General features: G+C 43.2%; 1 long non-coding RNA gene across 2 annotated transcripts in view; it reads left to right on the top strand.

The window, feature by feature from the left end:
* LOC108445832 overlaps nt 1–6292 on the top strand; it is a 20863-nt gene extending 14571 nt beyond the window's left edge. For both annotated transcript variants that reach the window (XR_001860818.1, XR_001860819.1), the window contains exons 2-3: nt 3790–3863; nt 5488–6292. This is a non-coding gene — a long non-coding RNA (uncharacterized LOC108445832). The remainder of the gene's footprint in view (nt 1–3789; nt 3864–5487) is intronic.
* Nucleotides 6293–7151: the final 859 nt, after the last annotated feature.

The raw sequence follows: 7151 nt of genomic DNA, 5'->3' as shown, positions 1-7151 counted from the left end.
AATACACACATATGCACACACTCACATGTGCACGTGCATAACACTTTCAAGTCAGCAAATGCCAGAACTCCAGCTACCCCTGGTATCTTCCATTAGTCCCTGTGGGAATGTTTCTCTGTCATAGCATTTAATTACGTATGCTTCTGCTATTTTCCCCCCTTTCATCCCTGCCTTGTTTCGTGCACAGAATGGGCTGTGCTCAATTACTGAGCAGCAACTCAATATTTAGTTTTCCCCTTACTGTTTAGTGTGTGGCATCTACCCTTATTTATGGTACAACATTCAAGTCCTTCTCTGATGACAAAATGGTTAATTCCTTCGTGAGCTGTTCTATGTCCTCATCATTGCATGTGTATCTGTGGCTACACAAGTGCTTTACGGTGGAACTTGTTCTGACACTTGTTCCCAGCCCCCGATGGTGCCCACTTACTGCCTTCATTCTTGGGATGGTTTTAGAGTAGAAAAATATGCCAGGCAAAGCTGTGTAATTTGCTGTAAAGGGAGGTAGCTGTTTTGTTTTTCTGCTAGTGCATGTTCTGTTTTGTTAGGAAAGCTGTGGGTGAACAGCAAGGTGTTTTATTCTGCCTGCCTCCGTTCTGAAGAGAGGGGAAAGCTACCCCTTCTCAAAATTCCATGGGGAGGGGAGAAGAGCTTTTACAGAGGGCAGTGTGGGGCATCCTATTCTACCTGACACATACCCCCCAAACTGGAGCAGAGCTCTTTGGAAACTCCCAAGCACGGCACTAGGCCATGACATCCCCACGTGCCCCTCATAGAGGTTCTCCTTCAGGAATGAGTCAGGACTGAGCTGAGCACTGAAAACTGTTGGATTTAGGGAAGGTTTGGGAGCTCCTTAGCATGTGAATACACAATAGCTGGGAAGATGAGGTGGGGAAGGAGTGGTGAGCACTGTTGGGGTTTGTTTTCTGTTCTAAGATTTGTGTACTCTTTGTTTGCAGTTGCCTGAACTCACATCTGTGCAGATCCTAATCCCTTGGCATGCTTGGGCTGCTCACATTAAGGAAAAGGTGTGAGAAGACCTCTTCAGAGTGCTGGCCAGCTTAAGATGCAGTTGCAAATGCAACCAGTTTGGCAGCAGCTGGATTTCTTTTTCCACATCTGCTGGCATTGGACACTGCTAAATCTTAGTTGCAGTCCTGGATCTGGGGCTCTGTAGAAAGCTTCTGGCTCTCGCTGATTACTGTGCTGACTCCTGAGTATTTTGGGAAGGTAGGCTCTTCATGGTGTTGGCATTTTCCCCTGAGAAGAAAGGGAACACATTTGGTTCCTGCAGGGCTGCAACAGCAACCATGGCCTGTAAGGAAGACCCGAGACATTGTATGGTATTGGATTTAAATGACTAAGAAGGATAATGCTTGCTGGGCTGAGGATGACAAAGAATAATCCCTCTTTTTCTGCAGATAGCTAGTCAGCAAAGTGTTAAAAGTGTTGCTGGTTGGATGGGACTGAGGCTAGATCAGTATTTAGCATAAGCCCCTAGCAGGCTGTGGAGAAGGTCTTTGAGACAGCAGTGGATGGTTGTAAGTGTGGGCTTATGTGTGAGGATGACTGAAACTAGTGAGGAGGATTCCAGGTGCTAACTGAAGGAGAATAAATGTTCTCCCATCTATAATGTTTTGATGAGGTTCTCCTTTCCATCACCTTAGGAGAATGTTTTGTGTTTGAAAGGCCAGCAGGTGTATCCAATCTAAGACATTGTTGGAGGTACATGACCTGATCCAGGTTGTCCTGAGCAGGTGACTAGACAAAGATGTTCCTGAAGTGTGGGAGCCACCCTTTAGCAGCCATCATTTAAAACATGGGGAAACATATTTACATGAGTGATGTCTCAATTCCACCACTGTGGGAAAAAATAAATACTTACTCATTGCCCCAGCTGCTGTGGTGTGTGGCCCAGGCTTGGCAGGAACTGTGGTTCAGTCTCCTCTGAATTGCCAGCTCTCTAAGCAAACTCTGTGTTATTGAAATGGAAGAATCTGCTTTCCACTGGGATTTAAAGCAATTTGTGCTGAGTGCTGGGAGTTTTCAAGCTACCAGATTTTGAAATTGTCTTTGTTAAAACAGGAAGGAAGGGGATCCTACAGCATAGAGACTTTGAGTCAGTGGTCTGGATTTACTCATCATGGGGGTAGAGGGGAGATCTGCAAGTGGTTTCAATATGCAGACAGCAAGGTTTGTCAAGGTAGGGACAGAGATGCTGGGAGACTGCCCTGTAGCACTCACCATGTGAGCAGAGAGCAGTTGTGTTGTCGCGTGTTCCCCTCATCACTCTGATGGCTGATTCCAGCCTTGAGTACCAAAAATCTGTAGCAACAGGTTTCTGGCCTTAGAGGGAGAAGGGGTAGGAGGTGGGCTTGAAAGAGGTTTATAAGGTTATGTCACACTAGAAAACTAATATTTGCTTTTGTTTCCTGAACAGTGTATACCAGCTTAGGACAGGTTCTCTAGAAGAGACCATAGGATGCATGTGGGAAGACAGGCTGTACTGAAACTGAGAAATGCTTTATGGCCAGCAAGCTTAGAAAAAGGTTTAAATTTTTGTTAAAAGAGGACAGCTTGGAAATTGAGTCTGGTTCTGAACCAGAGCTTAAGCTCTGTAAAGGGCATACATGGGGTTAAAAAGGGTTGGTCTATGTGAAGGATATTCCACATCTATCTAGCCTTGGATTTGAGGCTGATTTCTGTGATAAGAACCATCTTTAATGTAAAGCTGAAAAGATATTATAAAGATGAAAAAGTTGGAAATAAAAGAAGCCTGGCCAAATTTTTTATTTACATAGGCCATGTAAATCTGTCTCTTGAGCTGTAGTCACTGATCTATTTTTACTTTCTTTGCTTCCCAGAGGCAAAAGTGACAGCTCTATACCAAAAAGGCCAGTTTTCCCAGCACTTACCAAAACCAGCATGAGTTCCTTAATGGCCAATGTCACAGAAATTGCGTGTGTAAAATTTTAGAGAGAATTTTGTAAGCACCGATGTTGTGGAGAGAAAGGGCCCAACTAAACCCCAGGCTCTAGATAAGTTTGGATCTTTATCTACACTTGATATCATGTTATTGTGATCTAGGTTCCTCTCTGCTTGATGTCTTTCCAAGATTCCCCTGTATTCATTTTATCCTTGACAGGCTAGTGAACATCTACAGGCACTGTATCAAAAGGTTTGGAAAGGCAACAGCTGAACATAATCTTCAGATAAATGCAACATACCATGGCCACATAAAAACAGTCTCTCTCATGAACAGAAAAGTGAGGCCTATAGCTCCGAAAAGCTTTTGATTTAGATTTCTCCCTAGAGAGTGGTGAAGATCAAGTTATCACAGCTGTGATCCTGTAACACAGGGCGCTGGGCTGTGGAAACTCTCAGGTGCATATCTGAAGCTTGGCTACTCACAGGATTTTGAGGCTTGTGTCAGGAATGCCCTGATGGGTGGTATGCTGCTAGGGCTTCATGACTTGAGCCTTCCCCAGATTAGCCAAAAGAGAAGAAATGGGCTGCATATTCCACCCCTGATGCAGTATAAGCATAGAAACAAATGTATCTATCTCTGCAGGGCCACATTCAGATGCACATGTTGGTTCCTCAGTGCCAGATCCTGCTATGAACTCTAGCTCTGCATGCTGTTAGAAATGGCAGAAGGAGACAGATATCTGTAACTCTACACATGCACAGGATTTTATCTTTTTTTGACCTGCAGCATATGGTGGTGTTTGCTTAACCCATAGAAAACTCACATACCCATACATGATGTGACATGTATTTTCCTCACAGAATGCAAACCATGGTTTTGAACTGAGCTGTATTTGTTCCCAGATTGTCTCCTTTTCTGCTGCATAGATAGGAAGGTATGTTTGGTATTTCTGTTCTTTTTTTTTTCTTTTCCCCCCTTTTTTAAAAACAATCCCCTAGAAAACACATAAATAATTTGGAACACATACTTTATGTCAACTGTTTCAATTATTTTATCTCTATAGAGAGGGCAGAGGCAAACTCAATTCAAACAAGCAAGGGGAGGAAGATGCATTGCAAAGTGATGGCTGGGGTTATGCACAGATGCATTTTTGACTGGTAAGCCCAGCTCAGAAATGTGATACCTGCGTTTTAATGCTTGGGTACTGTGAGTTGCTGAGTGCACATAAAGAAAGTTGGGAGCACTCTGACTGCATCTGTGCAGTCACTATTTGTCCGTGACTTTGGGTCAGGACAGGCTTCCAGATGCTCAGAAGTCCCACGCAAGTATGCTGTAACAAGAGACTCCATTGGAGGGTGCTACATTTCTTGGCATTCCCTAAGAATTCAGCCCCTTACAAAATATGAAGTTTGGGTCACTTTTTGTAAGGGGCAAGCCAAGTCCAGGCTCCTGAAGTGAGATGGAAGTGCTCTGTTGAATTAAAAAAGGAGGTGGGTTGGACCCATAAGACACATCTGCATCTTCCATGCAGATGTGGCCATTTCATTTGCTTTTCCATCTCATGGATTCTTGACTGATCAGCTGCTGAGAGAACTCCTGAAAGTTACTTTAGTTTTCAGCACACCTTACATACTCCCTATAGTTCATGTTAGAGCCCTCGTCCATTTATACGGAGATGTTCCCTCAGGCCCCACTGACTGTGCTTCAGCATTGCTGAGAGAGCCTGTCCCTAGTCCTTTGTAGCTTCTTGGTTTACTCTGATAACTTCATAAGCCATATAATTTTGTATATCTTCTGACACAGTAGACTTAAACCCATTTCTATTTTACCATGGTGGTAATAAATGTCACCACTACTTGTCTGCCACTCAAGTCCTGATATGCACTGCAAAGCTAAAGACAGCAAAACAAACTCGCTAATACCCTAGGCTGTCGTGTCCACAGCATACAATGCAGCAGGGCAACTCCAGCTTTCGAAAGACCCATTACTGAGGATTATTTATCAGCCCTTTCTCAAAAACCTATTTGAAGGACAAGTCACAGTGTTGCTGTGAATATCCTGTCCCAGTACCTCATTTCTCTGCAGTTAGATTTCCCCTCATGTCCAACACCATTGTCTTTGATGTAAATCTTGTTCCCTCCTCAGTGGCCACAGAGGCAATCAGTAACAACCTTTTATGTACCAGATACATGGGGAACCCTGTAACATAGATGCTTCTGCTGTGGTTACGTGGAACCAGAATTTTAGGGGCCTTTCTCTGCCATGTATTTTACATCTGTCCTCAGAGAAGTCTGTTAATCTCTATATTTTGATACCCCAAAGGGGTGCTGTGAGGGTACATTCCTTGGTGTTTCCAGAGGCACTCAGATACTGCACTGACAGAGGCTACATAGGTGAACAGAGAGAGAGAGCATGCATACATTTATTAATCTGGTAAAGGACTGATATTTAACTCAGCAATGCTCCCAAACAGAAGTAATTATCAGCATGTCTCTTATCTCTGGAATTTTGTTTTCTGCTGTCCTACTTTGCTTATTGGTTTGTGATTTGTTTTGCAGCTTCCTGGAAAGGAGAGTTTTAAGAACAAGAACAGAAAAATAGTCTGGTAAAAGTTGTAACTGGCTCTGCCTGTCTCTGCTATGACAGCCAACAATATCACCTGCTGATGATTTACAGATTCCTGGGAGATGCGTTGCTGAGTCTCAAAGAACTGGAACAGGAACAACTCACTCAAATAGCTTCCCGTGGAACAGCATAATGTATCCACCCGCTTCATGCTCTCCTAATTTAGGACATGTGCATGTGTAATGATGAACTGGCCAACTGATTGTGTTGCTGTAAATCTCGTTCCCCACCTTACAAAACACCCCTGACTGACCCCTTTTTCATGATAGCTCAGTGCAGCATTTCCAGTTCACTTATTGAGAGGGAGAAAAGTCGCACTAGCCACTTGCAAAAGCACTTCTCCAGAGAGAAAAATGCAACATTTTGTTGTTTTTATTTCATTGGGCAGCCTTTTCAAGTTCTGTGACCCACTTTTGCTTCTCTTTAAGTTGTGACCAGTATTTATTTATCCCTTTTTGAACACAATAACTTAATTAAGAAACTAATCAGCAGTGTTGAACTGATCTTTCAACTCACCCCTATCACTGAAGGAAATTTATGAATGCATAATACAAGAAAGGTCCTATTATCTAAAAAGCTTTCTAATAAAAGCATTTGGCATCTAAAAAGTAAGACTGGAAATTCTGCACTAAATTTATAACATAAATATGTGAACATTATTTCCAGAGTCTGAAATGTATCCCAGCTGAATCTAAAAAGCTTGTCTGTATTATTTATTAGAATAAAATTGTTATCATTTTAAAGGATTTCCAAAGTGAATTGTGTATTTTGGAGTCTGAAGGACAGATTGTAAATGTACCTGTGTAATAGAGAGAAGTTGAGTGGTCTGGGCTGCCTCTTCAGTCAGTGGAGAGAGGTTGGCATGTTCCATTTTCTTAGGCACTTATCTTTGGATGGAAATTTATTGGCTGATCATCTCAGCAGGGCATTAACAGGATGTCTGTAGTTAGTCATTATCATCATCTGTTATTTCCAGTTCCCTTGGCTTCAGACCAAGAGAATAATTCTGAATGCTACCTGGGATGGAGGCACCTTGGGCAGAAAGTGACCAGATCCCAAAAGGAGAGGCCCCTCTTTGCACTCTTGCTCAACCCTGGGAACTGAGCTGCTGCTGGTTGTCTAACAGGACAGATTCAATAGGACTTTCTCCTCTCCTCCAGCCATGTGCTGAGTGAATGTCAGCACTAGACAGCCTATTTCATAAGTCCCAAATGCCTTCTGGGGTAGGATGGCTCCAAGATGTTTGGCCCAACATAGCCAAAACAGTTATATTTCTGGACATGCTCAGCAGAAGAATTCAAGGTGCCTCGGTAAGTGCTCTGGAGGAGAACTGAGTGGTTAGAGGAGAAACAGAATATCTCTTGCTATCAGGCCTCTCCACTTACCCAAGTGGCACTGTGGGCACCTAAATGAGGGTTTAGATCCAGCCCTTAGTCCTCCATGGACTTGAACAGACAGGTGGAGATAACAATTAGTTCTACCCAAAAGCAGGTCTAGAATTAGGGTGTGATAGCTGGAATTAATGAGTGGCACATGAGAAGCCTTTGTATCTTGTGACTGGATTATCCTGTGTCTAAGAAGGCATGAGCTCTATTCC

Source organism: Corvus brachyrhynchos, unplaced genomic scaffold (genome assembly GCF_000691975.1).
Source record: "Corvus brachyrhynchos isolate BGI_N302 unplaced genomic scaffold, ASM69197v1 scaffold43, whole genome shotgun sequence".
NCBI lineage: Eukaryota > Metazoa > Chordata > Aves > Passeriformes > Corvidae > Corvus > Corvus brachyrhynchos.
The sequence above is the reverse complement of the archived record's forward strand: the minus strand, read 5'-3'. Positions and strand labels throughout refer to the sequence as shown.